The sequence below is a fragment of the Manis javanica genome, chromosome 8, assembly GCF_040802235.1.
Source record: "Manis javanica isolate MJ-LG chromosome 8, MJ_LKY, whole genome shotgun sequence".
In the NCBI taxonomy this organism is placed as follows: domain Eukaryota; kingdom Metazoa; phylum Chordata; class Mammalia; order Pholidota; family Manidae; genus Manis; species Manis javanica.
In genome coordinates this window covers 42,864,313-42,885,444 of record NC_133163.1, presented here as the reverse complement: position 1 = coordinate 42,885,444, position 21,132 = coordinate 42,864,313, and the positions used below count along the sequence as shown (strand labels likewise).

The 21,132-nt window shown below is 39.3% G+C and overlaps 1 pseudogene; it reads right to left on the bottom strand.

Moving 5' to 3' along the window:
* Nucleotides 1-12,516: 12,516 nt before the first annotated feature.
* LOC108397727 (small ribosomal subunit protein uS5-like) lies at nucleotides 12,517-20,656 on the bottom strand (annotated as a pseudogene).
* Nucleotides 20,657-21,132: the final 476 nt, after the last annotated feature.

Here is a 21,132-nt window from a genome sequence, read left to right as displayed (position 1 = left end):
CTTCTGCTTTCAGACAAGCCTAGATATTTTACATTGCTCTGAAATGATGATAGGCAATTCAATATTCAATTGTTTGGCTTGATGTATTTACATTATTTACAATAAAAAGACATTCAAACATAATATTTTAAATATTTTTACAATAAAGACATTCAAACATAATATTTTAAAATATTATATTATATTATTGTTTTATTTCCTATATCACATACCATATTTATTTGCTAAAATTTCTTCTTTGTTTATTCAGCTCTTTGGAATTTAAATATGTAAAATGTCATTAATTTGGAACAGGTAGACTTGGACATTCTGGAAATATCTCATACTGTAAATAATCTGTGTTTCCATTCCTCCCCACCCAGCCCTCCCAGCATATTATTAAATATATGTTTTTGATTGTAGTGAATTTTATAATTTTAAATAATATACATAAGTCTGTATTTCTCAATTACCAGTTTCAAATTTAAAAAGTCCTTAATCCCTTGCTGAAAATGAGGAAATATGCTCACTTTACATCTTTTTACCTTCTTTTGCTCTCTAGCCTCCTATTCTTGTTAATAGCTGTAGAAGCTGAGTCTGTTGTATTATTTAAAAATGTTATTTTTCTTGTTTCAAAATTTTTAGGATTTGCTTCATATTTTAATTACATAGGTACAATAAGTCTGCATATTTAGACTTCATTCAATGTTTAAATTTATTTAATATTTACCCAAATTCCTTACATACCCAATGTTCTTTCTTTTTGTTTTGATATCATTAATGTACAATTACTTGAACAACGTTATGGTAACTAGACTCCCCCTATAATCAAGTCCCCCCCACATACCTCGTAAAGTCACTGTCCATCAGCGTAGTAAGATGTTATAGAATCATTCTTTGTCTTCTCTGTATATACTGCCTTCCCCATGTCCCCACTCCCCTACATTATGTGTGCTAATTGTAATGCCCCATTTTCCCTCTTATCCCTCCCTTCCCACCCATCTTCCCCAGTTCATTTCCCTTTGGTAACTGTTAGTCCATTCTTGGGTTCTGTGAGTCTGCTGCTGTTTTGTTCCTTCAGTTTTTTCTTTGTTGTTATACTCCACAGATGAGTGAAATCATTTGATACTTGTCTTTTTCCACCTGGCTGATTTCACTGAGCATAATACCCTCTAGCTCCATCCATGTTCTTGCAAATGGTAGGATTTGTTTTCTTCTTATGGCTGAATAATATTCCATTGTGTATATGTACCATATCTTCTTTATCCATTCATCTACTGATGGACACTTAGGTTGCTTCCATTTCTTGGCTATTGTAAATAGTGCTGTGATAAACATAGGAGTGCATATGTCTTTTTCAAACTGGGCTGCTGCATTCTTAGGGTAAATTTCTAGGAGTGGAATTCCTGAGTCAAATGATACTTCTATTTTTAGTTTTTTGAGGAACCTCCATACTGCTTTCCACAATGGTTGAACTAATTTACATTCCCACCAGCAGTGTAGGAGGGTTCCCCTTTCTCCTCATCCTCACCAGCATTTGTTGTTCCTTGCCTTTTGGATGTTGGCCATCCTAACTGGTATGAGGTAGTTTTAATTTGCATTTCCCTGATAATTAGCGATGTGGAGCATCTTTTCATATGTCTGTTGGCCATCTGAATTTCTTCTTTAGAGAAATGTCTGTTCAGATCCTGTGTCCATTTTTTACTGGATTATTTGCTTTTTGTTTGTTGAGGTGTGTGAGCTCTTTATATATTTTGGATGTCAACCCTTTATTGGATCTGTTATTTATGAATATATTCTCCCATACTGTAGGATGTCTTTTTGTTCTACTGATGGTATCCTTTGCTGTACAGAGGTTTTTAGTTTGATATAGTCCCAGTTGTTCATTTTTGCTTTTGTTTCCCTTGTCCAGGAAGATATGCTCATGAAGAAGTTGTTCATGTTTATGTCCAAGAGATTTCTGCCCATGCTTTTTTCTAAGAGTTTTATGGTTTCATGACTTACATTCAGGTCTTTGATCCATTTCGATTTACTTTTGTGTATGGGGATAGACAATGATTCTGTTTCATTCTCTTATATATAGATGTACCCAATGTTCTTTAGCTCTGAGTTTATTTTGACCTGTTTTGATTGGATAGATTATATTATCAATATATTTTTCAGGAAGAAATTGTGGATAGTATCTCTTGAATCTTCATATTCACAAGTATTGTTGTTATCTTTACATGTAAAACAACAACTTGTCTGGGCCACATGATTTTCCTCTCAAAATTCACTGATCTCCTGCATGCTAGCCTTAAAGTTGCCATGGAGCTGTGTCCAAGACCAGGTATTTCCCTCTTTTGATTGCTTCATCTGCCTGGATATTAGAAAGATTCTTTCTCTATCCTCAAAGTTTAGTAATTTCAGCAGGAAATATCTTAGATTAATTATAGTACATTAATTCTATTAATCTGAAGATTCAGCTCTTCTGTGATTTCAGGAATTTTTCTTCCATTATATGCTTGAATACTACCTGCTCTTTTTTCTACTTCAGGGAGAACAATTTTCTACATTTTATAACCATGTTGGCTGTCTTCCATATCTGCTAAACTTCTCTGTAATAATTTTTATTTCTTTAAGCTTTTGTTCCTTTTCCCATTCATCTGGGGTGAGTTTCTATTATCTGCTGTACATTGTACCTGAAATCAGCACAACTTTGTGAGTCAAGGCCTGGGATTACCTATGGTCGTCAGCCACCCTAACTCCTCTGCGCGGAGAGTTTCTTCTTAGGAGTCCCTCGGTTCTTGCCATGTGGCTTTAGTTAACACTCTGACTTATCAGATATATCATAATTCCCTATAGCCTGTGGTAGGGAGGACAGGTTAGCCAGAATCCCATTCCTTTTCTCCTGTAGGACAGCCCTGACTCTACATGAATTTAGGCTAGCAGCTTCCTTTGGTAGCATCCATGACCCAAATTCTTAAATCATAGGAGGATCAATAATACCTAACTGCCCACATTAACTCAATGCGAGGTCTTTACGTGTTTTCTGTTTATACGTGACATGCCCAAAGTTGCTCATTCTAGCAGACTGTGGGATCATAATGATCTTTGGTCCTGGGCCCATCTAACCCTATGGGCTTGAGAAGCCCACATAATGTGGCTGTTACACAGCCACCTTAGAGGGTGGCATACTTTCTTAATACCTTCTTCAAATAAATGAGCAATGGGCCTTCTGACACCCAGTTAATTGAATTTCTTCTCTCCTTCCAAGAGCTAGAAACCAAGACTTATTCATGCAATAAAGAAAACATACAATGTTTATTAAGTTCTATTCTACTGTGTGCTAGGAATTATTCAAGGTGCTGGTCATAAAATGTGAATGAGAAATCAGTTCCTGCCCTCACAGAGTTTTCAGGCTAGAGGATGGAATTGTTCCTCATCTTGCCATCCATGCGAGATTTGCATTCTTGTGTTTTACATATAAATTTAAACGTGGTTCCTCCTCAGAAGCACATTGGGAGCAATGTCAGGGATCTGAATTCTGGCTGTACAAGTTCATCTTTGTTCTTGTTCTGCAGGCCCAAACTCCCCTACCTTTAAAAAAATGGATTTAAAATGTACTTTCTGAAATTAATTCCTATAAGAGAAAGTTCTGGAAACGCTGCCTGGGCCTGCAGGGCAAGTTAAGCATTAGCATCTCTCCTTGAGGTTTCATTTCAACACTCCACGGTTTCATTTGCAATCTGTTCTTTGAATCTGATTAGTTGCATAATAACTTTTTACATTTTTATACAGTGTGGCACCTTTCTTTGGATGAGCCTAAAGTGTTTCACAGCCATTATCCTATTAACCCTCACCCTAGGGAGTGTTGGGGGTGGCATGGAATATGTTATTATCTTTGTTTTATAAAAGAGATGTGATGGCAGAAGGAAGTCAAGGAATTTGAGCAATAGTACACAGGAAGTTGGGTGGAACTGGAGACAGAAACAGGTTTCACAAACAGGCTGTGCTGCCCTGGAATAAATTTCACTGTTCCTCTCTATCAGAAGGAACTCAGTAAGCCTTAGTGGTGATACTGAAGGTCTGATTTTTTGTCAAAGAGAGGGTGCTAAATATATGCTGGGAGGATGGAGCAAATGAGTTAAATTGAATCATCCAGCGTGGCAGGAGCTGCTCAATAAACTTCTCCAAGGATTATGCCTGTGTATTTTGTGTCTACTCTGCTACATGGTGCTCTGCTGCCAAATGCCACAGGAGGAGCCCAGGAAGTGCTCCGCTTGGCACAGCATAGGTACTCAATATGCGTTTGTTGAAGGAAAGAAGGGAGGAAGGTGGGGAAAAAAGAAGGAAAGATAAGATGTTCAAGAAGCTTACAATTAGGGAGGGAAACACTACAGACTAACTGAAGGAGAATTATGTGCTGAACTAGGGAGTATTGTCTGTTAATGCAATGCAGTAGGAATGCAGAGAAGGAAGAAACCACTGTGGCCTTGACTGATCATAGAAACCTTGCAATAGATGGAATCTGAATTGACCTTGGAGACCGACGGGATTCTGGAAGGTGAAGACAAGGAAGGGCATCATCTTTGGAAGTAAGAGAGCCTCACTAGGCTGGCGGTAGAGGGTTTATGAATGAAAGAGTGCTTTTCTTAGAGTGCATTTTTAAAGGAAGAAAGTGGGTTTTGTAAGATTGGAAAGAGGGATTATTTCAAATAGATATTGTAGAGTGCTTGCAATGTACTAGAAGATGAAGAGGAAAGAATGAAAGCAAGCTCCTAGATTCTGAGGTTGAAAGAGTGCTGTCGGCAGGAAGGAAGACTTGCATTTTGGAATGTCATTAATTTTTGAGTATGTGACAACTTTGGGGGAACTAGTTTCAGCACATTTTTTTGAAACTTTATGGATGCCATAGTCTGCTCAGAGTGTTTGTTTCTCCTTAAAGGTGAGATTGAGCTCACAGCTGTTTTCTGTTACCACTGAAAAGGTATTTTTTTTACTGTTTTTTAAAAAAAATCAGTTTTAGTTAAACATATATATATATATGTACGTATTTATCACGATTACTGTTAATATAATCAATATAATCATTATTTTTGCTCTTTTTTTGTTCCAGCAAATACAATACTTTGTCAATCACCATCCTATCTCTGTTCCATATTTATCCCTTAACAGGGTCCTTATCTGGCAGATTTCCTCGGCAACTTTCTTCTTCTGGTCAGGATTGAACAACTAGAATCTTACCTTTTTGAAAATCATTATTACTGTCTTTTGGCATATTCAACAGCTTCAGGAATTGAAACACTTGCTTCATTTGCAGTTGTCTCCTTCTCCTCGAAAAAACTAGGGAGGCAAAAATCTTCAGAAACTGAAATCTTCTCTATCCCCAAATAACACTGGCCTCAAACAAGAAGTAGATAATGAAAACAAGAGGGGAAAAAAACCCTAACTCAGCACTATAGGAAATGCATGTCAACCCTAGTAGAAACTTTCAGATTGTTAAAAGGTGACTGCCATTACTCAGGGGTCCAAAGAAGTACAGAGAGGCTTTGGCATCAGTCTGGAGGCTCTGAAAACTCTCAGCAGGGTGGTGAAGTTGGAAGTTGGCAGTGCTAATGTGCACCAGTGCAGGAAAACAGGTCTGTAGATTTGCAGCCCAGTATCCAGATGTGATTGATGGGGGGCAGGGAGCACGTGGGCAAGGACCTCAGTTTTGATATTTGCAGTATCCCACATATACAGCAGCAGGGGGGAAATATTTGGAAGACAGCCTGGCAAGATTTTCTGAAGTTCATTCCCTATTTCTTACCTTTCCATCTAATGGAGAGCTTGACTGAGAATGAGGTTCATATCAAATTCCTATTTCTATTTTCCCTCTTTGAATGTTCCCAGTTTAATTTGGGTGCATGCATTATCAAACATCTGTTTTAATTACAGCCATTGTTAAGGTAGTTAATCAGTTGCTGTCTCTCACCAGCCAAAATCCTATATTGCTGAATTTTCATACAATCAAAGATACAATAAATATAAAAGGAGTTCTTGTATATCAGTGTGAAAAAAAATGCATACAACTTCTTTGCTCACTGATGCAACCAAAACACCCAGGAGTTATTATAATGTGCATTCCCCTGACACAGACTTTTATTTCATGCAAATGACTGTGATTAAGATTCAAATACTTTTTTTTCCATTTTCACACATTACTTAATCAGTGTGAAGTACTGTGTAAAAATTGCATCTCTTCATAACAGTGATTTTTGACCAAGTCAAGTGTTGCTCCTAGAATTATAATCCAGACTTGTGATTCAATTATCATTTAGAGACTTTCTAAATTCAAATTAAGTTCACCCTTTCCTCCTCCTCCCAACCATAAACTTAATATCAGTATGGATCATTTGTAAGGTGTGATCAAAATAACTTTTCCTTGCAAGGAAATACATAATGTGATGTGTAAATTTTCCCTTACTTGCAAAAAAGCAGAGCAATAAATAGTAACTGGCCATTAAAATGTATGAAGTACACAAAGTACAGTCTATTTATGTTAACTTAGCTTTTAGGCTGAACAATACTGGCACTCTCCAGCACACTTTATCTATTTGAACTTACTTGGAAGTGTTGTGTAAATCACCATTTAAAAAGTTAAAAAAGAACCCATGGAATACTTAAAGTTTGGCATCTGTTTGATGATACAACTATTGGACCTTCAAAAACACATTCTATAGGAGTCAACAAAGAATGCACAGAATAAAGTAGGATTCCAGAGGCCAACTAGGTAACTTCCATACAGCCTTAAAATATCGATCCATTTACAGTTTACTGCACCCAATCCAGAGTCTGAATTTTGTCATGTTATTGTCTGTAACTATTTCTTTCTCACTCATCTTGTATTTCATTTATACTTGAGGAAATATTTGATTTTGCCAATGACTGTGTTTGGGTTATCTAATTCCCCATTTTCTTAAAATATGTTCCATACTATGAATTTCTTTGGCCTCTGAGTTGAAAATAAAATCAAATTTTAAATTGTTTTCTTTCTTTTACCACTCACCTCAATTCCTCTGTTGGTGTCTGGTTCTACTAAGCAGAGAAAAACACTCATTTTTATTCTCTACTATTCCCAGAATACATGGCTATCTCTATGCTAGAGCTGTGTTTGAATAACTTTTTTGAGAGAAGTAGAATTTGCATGTGATGGGATTTGATGAATTCAAACATAAGGTTTGAATCTGGATATTCGTTTTTGGAAGTTGTTTCTTCAACATTCTTACAGAGATGTTCCACCTCTACTTCCAGGGAAGATGGCAACACACTGGCAGTTAGTCCATAAGAGGGTCTCAGTTTGTAGACCTTGGCCAGCTGGAATCAAAGGTCTAGTCCTAAGCATACTGGAAGACTAGGATAACAGCTGTGACATTGAGGTAGTTCTACAGAAGGAAGAATTATGAACATCTATGGATTTGCCTAGGAAGTGGAGGTAGCATTCTTTTGGAATACAAGCAGCCAGTTATGCTTGGGTGTTTTGAAGCAAAACCTGGGTCATCTGAAGTCAGTCCAGGCTACTTACAGAGAGGACCAATGGGACAGTTCCTGTTTATTCTGACCCCATCCAAGGGATCACATGGGGACTTTAGGATAAAGCTTTGGTGTGGGGGGAATGAGATTTTGTCAGGGACACTGGCTAGGCCCCGAGGCCCAATCTTCCCTATCCTACAGTAATAGAATTTTTGCTGGGCACGTGGCTTGCCAGAATTAAGCTGTATTTCCCAAGGCAGCCCTTGTACACAGCCCTTAGTAGCCCTGTTGCTCATCGTGGACCCATGACTAAGCTCATGTGGCTAGTGGAATGTAAGCAGAGTGGAAGTCCAAAATTCCTTACCCCAAATCCAGCTGTGGGGCCAGCTTGGTGAAAATTTCAGGTTTTTCCAATTTTGAATGTGATATGATGCATAGACTGCATATTACAGACTATCTCCTTTGGAGTCTGGGGCAGCATCTCACCATGAACTGCAAGAAAGCCCAAAACAACCATCACTCGAGGTGGAATAAACAAAGACATGGTCTTGTGGCAAGTTAGGTCAGACTTTTTTGTCAAATGTGTTTTTGTCAAAAACTTCTGAAAAAAAATTCTGTTTTTCAGAAGTTTTTGGATTTCAAAATTATGCATCATGGGGCAGCTTCTAGAAAACTGTAGAGACAGCTGAAAAATATCCTTTGCCCCTTCTTTGGTCCTTCCTACATCCTGCCATGGGGACTGTGGTTATAAAGACAATCTAAACTACCCTTATTCATTATTTTTCTCAAAGAAATATTCTCTTTGAATGTGAATATTGTTATGTTTTGCTGCATGATTTAGTACTGAACACACATGTGCAACACACTATACTGGGTACCTCATTTAATTCCGTCATCAATTCCACTTTACAGGTGAGAAAACTGAGGTATAGAAAATTTATGTAACTTGGCCAAGGCCCGTGATAGTAAGAGCAAGGAATTAAAACCAAGAAGTCTGGTGCCAGGGCGCCTGTGTTTGTCCACAGTACTATTTCTATCTTCTCTCAATGAGACCAGTCACCACATAAAAAATGTTGGAGACTCAATTGGTCAAGTTTCCCTCTAGGTCTGGAGTTGTATTTCTTAGATGCCTAGTTGGGGCACCGTGTTTGTTTTTGCCCCATTTTAGTTTGGCAGGCTTTCACCTGCAATTAACCAGCTCTCTAGCCATGCCAACAATGGACAATCCAAGAGAGGAGGTAAAGCTAAAAGCCTGTTGCTCCCTATGGTCACACGAACACGGACACCCACAGCTACATCACGACGTGAAGCACCAGGCAGAGTGGCTTAAGATGTCACTATTTCATAGCTATACCTTTCAGCCAAGTTAAAAGTGAATATAAATTTAGAAAACCAATGAACCTGTCATCTTGGCCATATTTTCTGGGTCACACCCAAGTCTCATTTGAGGCACCCACACTTAGTGTTAATGCTGTGTTATTAAAAGTTAACTATGAATACCTGAGTGCAAAACAAAATCTCAATCTTATAGCACAGCAATCCCAGCTGAAATCCAAGATTTTAGAAGTTATAAATGTCACCAAATTCACAAACAGCTGTCATTACATTATTGGCATTTCTGGCACAATTACCACAGAAACTATGGGGAAAAATGTAACTAGTTAACAGGAAGGCAGTGCTAATGGAATTGGTTTTGACTCCACAGAGATGTGTGTACTAAGATTGTCTCAATTTCATGGCTTTGGCCTCAGTTCATTAGATTCCTTGGATCTCAAGTGTTACCATGGCAGATACAGTAAAATATTAAAAGTTGTTAAATCTAGGTGATGAGCATATGGATATTGATTACACTATTCTCCCTACTTCTGTGTAAGTCTGACAGTGTCACAACAAAGTGATGGAAAACAAGGGAAGAAAATCCATCCAAATGATAACTTTAAAAATCACCTCCCAAATGGCATTAAATGAAGTTATCCAGGCATTTAGCCCTTTACTGTCCATTACAATAGCCACTGGGCAAATGTGGCTATTTGAATTTAAATATATATTACTTCAGAAAAATTAAAAAATTCAGTCCTTGAATTGCACTAGCTCCATTTCAAGTGCTCAGAAGTCACTACCTATATATTTTTAAAACCACTCTTTAACTGTGGTAAAAAATGCATAACAAAATTTAAGATTTTTAAATGTACAGTTTGGTGTCACTAAGTACACTCATATTGTTGTGCAACTATCACCACCAACCATCTGTAGTGCTTTTAAAAAATTTATATATACTTTTTATTTTAACCATTTTTATTGTGATGAAAATATATATGAACATACTAAAACTCTACTGAATTTAGAGCTGTTGTCTGTTCCCAAAGTTCTCTGAAAATACTGACTTGCTATTTGCTTATTCTCATTATGCTGATTTCAAACAAGTAAGAGGTAGCAAAAACCTAAGGCATGAGAAATTAGAGGAGAAAGTTCTAAATTGTGAAACTTTATGTATTAGCTATCCTCTTTTCTGGAAATGGAGAAGCCAGAGGAACTCCATCCCTCCACCACAGCAATGAGTCAAACCTCACTCCATGCATCAAACACCAAGGCTCTGGTCCTCTTGAGCATCACTTGAGATACACAGCATGGGCATTGACTCAGTCAACAAACATTGGTGAGGGGGCCACTGTGAGCCAGGTGCTGTTCTGGTGACGGGAATATTAGGGTGAAGAAAAAAGACTCAATCTAATAGCACAGCAATACCAGCTCAAATCAAAGATTTTAGAAGTTATAGACTCTTGTCATTGGAGCATCCTTTCTAGAGTTGGGAGACAGACAATAAACCAACCAACTAGTCAATCAACAAATAAGCCAACTGTATCAGAAGGTGATAAATGCTGTAAAGAAGGTAAAACAGGATAATATAACAGAGATCACCATGAATGTATATTTCATGTGTTGGAAACCTCCACTGACCCTAGTTATATGTCATCTTCAGAAGCAAATTCCAAATTATATGTCATCTAAAAACAATGAAAAATGAAATTTACCAAAAAGAAGTTTGAGTTCCACTCCCTTTGCTCTTCCTGCTTCCTGACTATCATTTATTGGCTGGTTCTGCTCAATTACTTACTTAATAAGCTTGGGTCATACAAATGTGGCAATTGTTCATGTAACTCCTAATGTTTAAAAAAGAAGACACCTGTAACTTTTGCAAAAGAAATTTGTCCAGATGGGTGGTGTGTTGCAGATTGAACCCAGGTTTTAAGTGAATGAAGGAAAAATTGGAAAATATTTATAGTAGAAAAGCTACAGATATGTCAGATAGCTTTGCATAATGCCTGTAATTGTCTCCTCAAGCCCAGGCAAGATTTGGCACAATGCAAAAAGTTAATTATTTCCACCAACTTTTTCTCCACTGCATATAGACCATGGATGTTTCTCAAGTATCACCTCTACTCCAGGGGCAAACACTGACACACAGAATGAAGAGTTCTGTGAACGGAGGAGGAGGGCAATAAGATTCAGCACAACCTACCTCCTCTGAACAAGAAATAAAGCAATTTTTCATGTTCCCATAAAGCTCATCGTTTTGTAAATTCAGTATACCTAAATCCATTAGTGCTCAGAGGAGAAATTAATATATGAAAAGAAATATTCGGTTTTCACTGAGTAAAGGTTCAAGTTAGTGAAGTGAGCGATGTTACAGCTGTTTGTCCACATAAGAGGAGTTAGCCTTTGGAACTCTAGTTTGGCAATATTGAAGGGAGAACTGTAAATTGTTCCAAGTTCTTATCCTGACTGTAAAACCTTGATCATTTTCAGGCTTTCTTGATTATGCTGCATCTTGTCTACACACTTCTGTCAGTGTTTCACCTTCAGGGTCTAGTTACAGCCTTGAAAACAGCCTGGGGCAAACAAGGACGGCTAGAGAATGTGGTTTTCAATTACTATCCGGATGACTCCTGAGCTGGAGCGATGTGCTTTTGAGTGGGTTTTTAATGGTGGTAGTGGTAGGGTGATGGTCCATATTTGTGAGATTTCTTATTGGCATGACATTTTAATTTTTACTTATCTCTTAAATTTTAGAGAAATAAGTTCCCAAACTTAGTTTCTGAGGTTTAGAAAATTGACTGTAATGCAAACATTCTTCACTGAAGTTCATAGGGATTTATCAGCATTAATTACAGCACTAATAACAAAATTGGTATTGATTGTGCTAAGCATTCACCACATATTATCTCATACAATTCTCAGGACAACCTCTATGTTAGTAATGAGAAAACAAGGGCCAACAGAAGCGCAGTAGTCTGCTAAAGCATGAGCCAGCAACTCTCTGTCATTATGTCCCCAGTGAGGTTGGGGAGGTAGGGGTTGGGAATGGTAAGTCTGTAACTTACCATATTCTTCATCACAGCTGCCTCTTCCAAGCCACTCAAGGTTAACATTTTATTCAAGTAAGGGCAGTGTGGTTGCCAAGTAAATGTGCTTCGCAATCCTCAAGCTGTCCCTGGTGGACATTCTGGAGTGGTCGTTATATATTCACATGACTGTTACTGTCAAATTCCCATTTATCCAAGCCCATCATGTTTGGAGCACTAGATGCTGACCCTACCTGATGGAAGGGATTCAGGAGCCCTGGAAAGAACCCAAGGCAGGATGGGAACATCAAGTGGTCGGCAAGACCAGCGTGGTAGGGCACACCTGTCTACTAGTCTTGGTCTTATGAGTTATTTCCTTGGCCTTAGACAAATTATCTTATTTCTTTGAGTCTGAGTTTACTGGATATAAAATGAGAGATTCTATTTAGTGATTTTTTTTTCTCTAGTTTCTGAGTATGAGACTATTAGTGATCTTTTAAGTTCTTTGTAACTATAAAATGTGATGGTTCCATAGGTCCTGACTTCTAAGAATTTATAATCCAGTGGAACAATGAGACAAATTCATTATTTAGAAACGTGTCTGGCCTTTATATTGTAATTGCTTTGGTGTGTTTTTTCTCCACTAGATCTTTTTCTTTTTCATAGGCAATTTAATTCCCTTTATTTTTCTTATAGTAAACTATGTGGTGGCTACAGCTGTAACCCGGGTCCTCTGCATGGAGACTCTGATGTGGGTCTTTACAAGATAGTCAGTGAGTTCCTGATAAGGAGACTTGGTGGACACGGTCTCTTTCCAGAGGTCAGGGATGAGATAGCTATAGGTCTTGGAGATGGCATCAAAGGTGGCCTTGCAAAGTTACCCAGGGTGGCCGTGCAGCTCTTGGCAGAGGTGTAGCAGTCATCAGCACCAGCCATCAGCAGCAGCTTCTTATGCACATGGGTGGAGATGTGCATCAGCACAGAGCCACAGCCACCAGGCACCTTGCAAGGGGCAGTGTGAGGCTTCCCAATATTGTTCCTCCAGTAGGCTCCCCGCACAGGGATGATGGAGAGCTTGGCCGAGATGACAGCCCCATGGATGGCTGTGGTGACCTCCTTGGAGCACTTAACACCCAGGCCAGCATGTCTGTTGTAACCCCCAAAGGAGACAAAAGCCTTGAGCCTGGTGCGTTGGCCAGCGCGGGTCTGCTTTTGCATGGGCTAATCTTCAAAACCTCATCCTTGAGAGATGCCCCTGGTCGATGATCTCAGACTCCTTGATGGGCAGGGAGAAGAGACAGATCTTCTCCAGCAACTTGATCTTCATCTCCTTGACCAGGCAGCCCAGCTTGGTGACAGGATCCACTGCTTGTCTCAGCCTCGCCTCCACCAGCTCAGCTGCCCCTGCTGAAGCCCCCGTGGAAGTTGCTATGGCTTCCCATTCGGCCCCTGGGCTCCCCAGGCCCCCTCAACCCCAGCGTCACCCACAATTTGGGGTTTTCCCAGAGGAGATGATCCACTGGACCTTGAACCTGAAAGCTGTGGACATATTCTTTGTATCTCTTCCGCAGCATGGCACATGGTAGTTATGTTAGGGCCTCATAAATGTTTGATGCAGAAGTGAATGAGTAACACAGTGAGTGAATATATGAATAAGCACATGCATTTAATTTTCCAAAGCATTTAATTTTCTACATACATAACAACCCCCAGCTTTTTCTAATATTGATGTTCAAGTCTCATTTTTACACCATTCATCCCAAGAGCAGATCCAGGTGTTGCAGAGCCTGAAGCTAATATGATTTCAGGGCCCTCCTTTAAGAAGAATTAAAAATTGCAAATATAAAATTAGGAATATTGCCCTTGAAGGGGCCTGTGCAAGTGAGCAGCGCCAAGGTTACACTTCAGTTCTTAGTGCTCTTCTGGCAACAGACCCCTCTGGGCTCTGCTCCAGGCACACGCTTCTCTCTTCCTCCCAGGCTTGCTCCTACCTCAGGGCCTCAGCCTGTGCTTCTCCGCCCCTGCCCTGGCTCCACCACAGCTCCTAGAGCATACTTTTTAATTGTGGTAAAGTATACATAACATAATATTGGTCATTTTAATTGTTCATAAATGTACAATTTGGTGGCATTAAATACATCCACAACTCTGTGCAACCATCACCACTGTTTATATTCAAAACTTTTCAAAAATCATTCCCAACATAAATGTTGTATCCATTTTCAATTCCCCTTTCCCTCTCTCTCCCTAGCCTTGACAACGTCTATTCTACTTTCTGTCTCTATGAATTTGTCTGTTCTTCATACCTCACAAAAGTGGAACCATTTAGTATTTGTTCTTCTGTGTCTGGCAGTTCACCAAGCACAGTGTTTTCAAGTCCATTCACGTTGTAATATGTATCAAAATTTCATTCCTTTCTAAGATTGAATATTGTTCCTTTGATGTATATACCACATTCTTTTATCCATTCATCTTACTTAGGTTGTTTCTACCTTTTAGGTACTGTGAAAAAAGTTGCTATGAACATTGGTGTACAAATATCTGTTTGAGTCCCTGCTTTTCATTCTTTTGGGTACATACCTAAGTGTAGAATTGCTGGATCATATGACAGCTCTGTGTTTAGATTTTGGGGAACCAAATTGGTTTCCATAGCAGCTGCCTCATTTATATTCACACTAGCAATGCATAAAGGTTCTAGTTTCTCCACATCCTCTCCAACCCCTTGTCTTTTTTTTTTTTACTTATTATTATAGCTATCCTAATATGTATGAAGTATCTCATTGTGGTTTTATCTGATTATTTTTTTCATAGCCTTTAACCTTATGTGAAATGGGCTTATTTATTTATTTCACTTACTTTATGAGTCTGGAAATCCACGAAGGCAGGACCACTTCTATTATGTTCACTGTTATATTTGCAGCATGTTCCTGTCCTGTGTAGGAATAGAAACGCTCGTACAGTCTCTTTGCAGCACTGTGTGACTATCATTGTCAATTTCTTTGTCCTAAGGTCAATGCTTAAACAAAAGCAACATGAATTAGATAACAAGTCCACAGTTGTTTGTATTAGAATCAGAAAAATCCTTCTAGTAGCCTTAAACCAATGGACACCATAATCTTAGGACTCCTAAAAATGAAGAGCAGACACAATTTAAATGAAAATATGTACATAAACCTCCATTCTTAGAGTTGGGATTCAAAGTGAACCAATGAGTAATTTTCGTAAAGCTTGCATGGAGCGTTGCACACTGCTTCCTTTCCAAACTGCCCAACACTAAGAGTGTTTTGTACCAAATGTAAATAGAATGAAAATAATGGGAGGCATTAGAAGGAGTTATGTCACAGAAACCCAATGCCTAAATCACTACATACTGAGTCAAGTTATATTGATACGAAAGTCATGGTGCTGCCTAACTTACTTATTTATAATGTAGGAAGAACAAAATTTCATTTTTTTAACTGAAGCCTGAAAATTGCTAAGTCATTCAGAACAATATGGAATCTAACTCAACACACGGCTTCTGTGCTTTTTATAAACACACAATTTCACAACTGAAAACTTTCAGCGATTCCACCCCCCACTGCTAAGAGCCAGACCCTGGATGGAGGGATCCTGGAACCGGACTAGGGAGCCAGGGCGGACAGGAACGGTGCGCAGCGTTGCCCCGCGGTGAGCAGCAAAGCACACTACCAGCCCTCCCACATCCGCCCACGCGGGCACCACCCACTTTCATATCATCTGTTTGCTATTGCTGCAAACACAAACCAAACCATGTCTATTGTGTGATCCACAGCTGCTCCCGGTCACTCCCTGAGTTACTAAACCAAGTTGCATGATGTTAATATTTTGGAATCACAAACTCTGTGTCTCTGAAAGGCTCATGGATGTTTCAGTAAATGGTCAAATTAATTTCTGTAAAGGAAACAGAGGAAGGAATCTGATGGGCTACTGAGTATGAAGAGCGGACAGAAGACGCTCGTGAAGACAGCTGTCCTAGCAAAGCAGATTCGCCCTGAAGTTGACGAAGGAGGAGCTTTAGAATACCGACTTGCATGGGGACAGAGGGACGACAGAGGAAGGACGGAGCATTGCTTTGCAGTTCTGTATTCTTTTTCCTAAAGAGACTCCCAAATTGTATGTTTCAAGCCCTAGAAAGCTGAATCGACCCAGCCTCTGCTTTCTCTAGCCTTTTTCAGAAATTATTGAGAATGCTTTCATTAGCCATTTTCTATCGAGAAACTGTGACATAGGGGATTTTGGCATCCCTAGAGGGCCTAACACCCAGCCTTCCACATTGCAGGGTTCATTCAGTATGCAAGTGATAAAGCAAATAAAATAAACAATACAACGCATATGGCTGTAGTGTGTGTGTGTGTTTCTAATACTTACTTTGAACATTTGGCTTGGCTTGGCTTTGGATGGTCGCTGTTTCCAAAATAATGAAAAACCCAATGGCATTTTACCTTGAAGATCTCTATTGGAGTAAGTGAAAGTCTGTGAGGACCAGTGACAGGGCCTCAGGGAGAGAACTGTGCTTTTGTTGGATAACTGTAGACAGTGATGAATGCAACAGTTTCATAACTATTTGTTTTTATTATTTGGCATGTAACCATTATATTTTGTTGTATTCATTTGCACTAAAAAATTAAAATCTATGTCTTTTAGATTAAGATATTATTTATTTATACTCAAATACCACTTTAATTAAAAGAGACCTGTGCAAACGTCTTTGAATGTACTGCAGATCTCTTTGCACAGTTAAAGTTGACTAATTGGGGCAGAAATGAAACTTTTAAATGGCAGTAGTTCTTTACTCAAAATAAATGTCTCTTTAGGCCATTCCAGGCTTCAAAATTCAGTGTAAGAATTATCTACTGTGAGAAGGCCTATCTAGCTTACCTCAAGGTAAATAGACAACATGAGTACTCTCAGGTGGGGCCTCTAAGGGATGTGTGGAAAATTCTCAAAATGATCAATTTCTTACAGATGCTTTGTAAACTCCTCATCTCACAGACCAAGCCGCAGTATCCACCAGTCCCCAGGGTTTGTGTCGGACACCATTTGTATTCCCTGTGAGTGGCTCACTTCTTGAGGCCTGAACAATAAAATTTGACCCTCCAGTTTTAGATGCCGTCATTCCATTATTAGATAGGAACTTGGTGGGCATTTCATATTTCTTTTCTTTTAGCCCTGAAAGAAGCATTAGCAAGGAAATTCAAAAGCAAGCAGAAAACTGGCATAGCTAATTTAGACTAATTAGGATGGCAGACCAAGATCCATGCTTCAGAGCTTCCCATGCCCTCCCATGTCTCCACCTGATTGCTTTGTCCAGCAGCAAACCCAGGAGGCACTTCCAATTACATCATATCCTCTTCAAACACCAAACCACTCAAGCTAATTTTATCCTATTAAACAGACTGAAGGATCCAGAAGAAAGGCTCTCCCCACCTCCCAAAAAGCTTCAATTACCAGGGTCCCTGATTATCAGCGCTTCAATCCTGTATGCACTGCTAAATACTTTTTTTTTGTTTAGCATTGCCTTCATGATTCAGATGAAAAGCAAATATTATGAGCATATCTTCACAGCTCTGGTAAGTGACATTAGGAGTAAAACTAAAAAGAAACACCCTTGTTATTAGCATGGTTAATCAAAGTCAAGTTTGAAGTTTCCAGAGACATTGGAATCACAGAAATCTCAGCACCTCTCTGAATATTAGCATTTAGAGAAAACACTGAAGATTTTTCTTTCTTCTCTTTTCCCTTCCCCTCTCTTCCCCTTCTCCCTCCCTCCCTTCCCTCCTTCCTTTCTTCTTTTTTCTCTTTTAAGGACTATTAAAAAAGTTAGTAGCAAAAGGAAACTTGTGATTCGTGATAATAAATATAGAATAAACAATTTTCCATGGAAGAAAATGTAAGGAGGTTTGGAGAGGTGATTAATACAGTCATTTCATCATCCAGTCTACTGCTTCCTAGTAAACAGCAAATTTTTAACAAAGAGTAATTATTATAGAGTTGAACTTTTCATTTACAACCTCAAAATCAACTTTCCATTCAATTTTGACCAATCTAAGAAGTCTTCATCTAGAAGATCGTAGTTTTTGGGTTTTTTTCCCCTAATTACAGCAAGAATAAAACAATGTTCTCATTCTGAATGTAAATTCTTTTCTGAACTCTAAGTTTAAGACATGGAATCAAAAAGAAACTTAACTGTTCTCAATTCTTGGAAGAAGATTTATAAAAGCCACCTTAAGAAAAATTGTTGCTTCAGCAAGATATGTCAAGTAAAGATAGGAATTTACATGAAGGGGGGTGATGGTGTCTGAAACAGAGTTGAAAAACTGTGAAGTTTAATACATCAGTTGGGTGAACCCTGGCTCCTCCTTGTAACAACAAGAAACAGGTCTGACAAATCTTAAAAGGAACAAGTGAACAGAAGTTTTCGCCTGTACAATATCATGCAGCTGTCTGGAGGATCATTTTGCAATGAAGAAATAGTCATTTTCATTTCTCCCAGAAATGTATTTTAATTAAAAAACAAAAAACAAAGAAAAAAAACCTTTCCAAGACATTTGGTGATCCTCAAAGTATCTGTTAGTTTTATTTTTTTTAAATCTCATTTATATTCTGTGCTCAGTCTGAACGACTGAAATGAAATTTTTTTTTTCAACAATCTCTCCCTAGTAGAAAAATCTACCCAGTGGGTCTCACCAATTGCCAGCTTCACAGGTATCAAAAAACCATTGTCTTGGGACAATCACTCCTCCCTCACAAAAAGAAACAGCCACTAAACGACAACAATTCCATCCAAACTTTGTTTGGGCCAATTTTCTTAATGTTGCAGCAAGGCTTAATCTGTTGGCATAAGTGTTTAGTCCCATTAACAGCTAAAGTCACAGAGTCCACAACTCGCTGTGCTGACAGTAAACAAGGAATTTGAGAAATGGCTTTTAAACAATGACTAAGCCTCAAGCCATTTTGTCTTCAGATGCTGAGAAACTGGTCCAGGCCAGAGTTGCCTCTTTCCTACAGCCCTGCTTCTATTTAAAATACATCTCCCTCCCACTGTCTCTTTCTGTGCTGATTAGATTTGTCCTGCTAACTTCCCTTTCCTCTGATTGGCCGCTGAGGACCCACATGATCGTGCAGATAAGCGGCACTATTAGTTTTTAGAAACACAAGCCTGGGTAAAAACTGGAAAATAGGTGAGTTTGCCCACACTGGATTTCTTTTCTGAGAACCTCACTCAGTCTCCTGTGGGACATGTCCTCTGGGTAAAAGCCGGGGTTTCCTGACCACTATTCTAGTCTATGGCACCAGGAGAGCAAAGAATACAATAAAACGTGTATGACCGGACCTCCTCCCTGACAGAAATGATCCCACGAGGGACGTCAAAGCATAATCTTCACCAGCAGTGCTTAATTCTTCTCTCTAAATATCTAACTTCATTTTGAAGGCTCTCTTGGATGTTTCAATCAGTAGGAATGTCCTCTCCTAGTATCTCTGCCGCTAGTATTTCTGTATTTGTCACTAACAGTACAGGCAATAGCCAGCAACTTCGCTCCCTCCACCTCTTTTCCCCCTTCCCCATGCACTGGCTCTCTCCCCATCACTCCCATTGCCCACCCCTGATTTACAAACAATAACAGAGGGTATACTTTGCCTCAGGGTCTTCATATGATTCCAGGATTAAGGAGATTCCCCCAGAAATTCAGGCTTCACTTTGGGGGCCTTTCCACCAAGAGGTCTTTTTAATGTGAGCTCAAATCTCCTTGACCAACAATAGACATCAGTTCTTTCCCTGAACCTACCAACCTCCCTCTGAAATATCACACATGATATTCAGACTCTCTCATGCATGCTGTCCAGGATCACTGACTAGAAAGGGGATACATTCAGAGTATGGTAATCTGGCAGGTTGAGGTTGGACTTGTAAACAAAGTAGGTAAGAAGAAAGGCTGTAAATGGAGAAGCTGGCATAGCCAGTGAGGAATTTTGAAACTCCTTTCTCAATCTCCATCAAATTAAAAAGCATACAAATTAAGAGGCAGAAAGAGAGCAAGGGAGTGATATATTTCCTTAACCTTTCAACAATGTTTAGCAAACGCCTACTCTATGTCAGACATTGTGTATTATAGGTACTAGGCACTGCTGACACAGGTATTACAAGATGTCTTTACCTGTCCACAGTCTGGGAGGGGCAATAGACCAGAAAATCAATTACTATCCAGAGTGTTAAGGTGCTTTGGGAACCCAGAGAGGAGAGGCACCTAACTCATCTGGGAGTGGGGAGTGTGCTGGGGGTTGAAGATGAAGGCTGCTCAAAGGAGAGTGTGCTTTAGATGGGGACTGAAGGGCAAAAAACAACTGCTAAGCAAATGCGCTGTGGGGTTGCAGGGATGCAAAGTGTGATGAGGAGAGGGGCATCCCGGGACAAAATAAACCCATGCAGAGGTCCAGAGATCCCAAGTATTCTGAAAACTGTGTTTTGCTATGGCTGGGGATTAGTGGGTCCAAGACTGAGCAGAGTCCCAACTCTTGACTTACAGGAGCCTATAAATCTATTTAATAGGCTATAACTTACTTCCATATTTCATCTATTTCTATTTGGGGGAAATTTTTAACATTCTAAGTAAGGTCTGTGGTCTTACCTTGACAATGTTATCACAATGTCTGAAAGTCCTGTGGATGCCAACAGTGAGTCGTATGGCCAGGAACCTGTCACCTTCACAGTTACAGTCATCTTCAATCCCTGCAGTGTCCCCCGGGTCTAAGGCTAGGCTGCTGCTTCTCAGAAACCACCCATTAAGTATTGACGTTGTCCAGGGTTCTGTCTCAACCATATTTGGACTTTGGCCACTCTCCTTGAGCAGTTTTAACCACTTTCATGGCTCCAACCATCACAGTACACTAGTGATTTCTGAATCTATACCCCAATCTAGATCTTCTGAGTTCCCAGTACTTAGTAAACTCACCTTCAATGCAACATGTTCAAGATTGGACTCTTGCCTGTGCAAATCTGTTTCTCTTCTTCCAAGTCACTATGTTGTGGTAGCACTACCATCCATGTACCACTGGACTCCTGAGGATAATCTCAGGCTTTCTGCTCTCCCTTTTATTACTCATGCATTTAAATCCAAAGTCTTGTCCATTCTAACTGTGAATAACTTTCATCTTTCTCCTCCTCTGCATCCTGACTTACCATTACAACTATAGCCATTTAGTTTAATTCAGTTCATCAACCACGACTTCTTGAGGAATTGGACTTGGTGATGGATTCCCTGACACTGTTCAAAATCACCTCTCAACACATTCTATG